General features: G+C 48.0%; 1 protein-coding gene across 1 annotated transcript in view; it reads left to right on the top strand.

Annotated features, from left to right (window-relative positions):
* The first annotated feature begins 70 nt into the window (after window positions 1-70).
* Window positions 71-396, top strand: part of LOC119590970 — a 2601-nt gene continuing 2275 nt past the window's right edge. Inside the window, exon 1 of the mRNA XM_037939705.1 lies at window positions 71-317. The gene's annotated coding sequence lies outside the window, so the exon portion shown is untranslated. The remainder of the gene's footprint in view (window positions 318-396) is intronic.

Here is a 396-nt window from a genome sequence, read left to right on the forward strand (position 1 = left end):
AATTGAGGTTAAATTGAATTCTCTAATTTCTCAGCTTTCTTTTTGAAATTTAACTTAACGTAATTCGATTTTGATATGATTTGATTTAAATCTAATTCTCTACTTTCTGAGTTTTACCTCTAATCCTTCTTGGCCTTCGCTGGCTCCCGTAGTCCCAGGAGGAGCGCCGGCGTGAGGGCCTCCTTCTGCAGGAGCGCCAAGACCTCGAGTCCAGCGCCCAGGAAGGTCAGGTCGAACGCCTTCAGGAGCTCATCACGGCGACGCGAAGGGCCACGGCTGCTACCAATGCCAAGGTCACCACGTACTCCACTTATAAGGTGAGGGCAAAGGTCAAAGGTCAGAGGGTCAGAAGGTTGTGGTGAGGGTATTGAGGTCAATTGATGAATGCTTGTTTGA

The sequence above is a fragment of the Penaeus monodon genome, chromosome 28, assembly GCF_015228065.2.
Source record: "Penaeus monodon isolate SGIC_2016 chromosome 28, NSTDA_Pmon_1, whole genome shotgun sequence".
Classification (NCBI taxonomy): Eukaryota; Metazoa; Arthropoda; class Malacostraca; order Decapoda; family Penaeidae; genus Penaeus; species Penaeus monodon.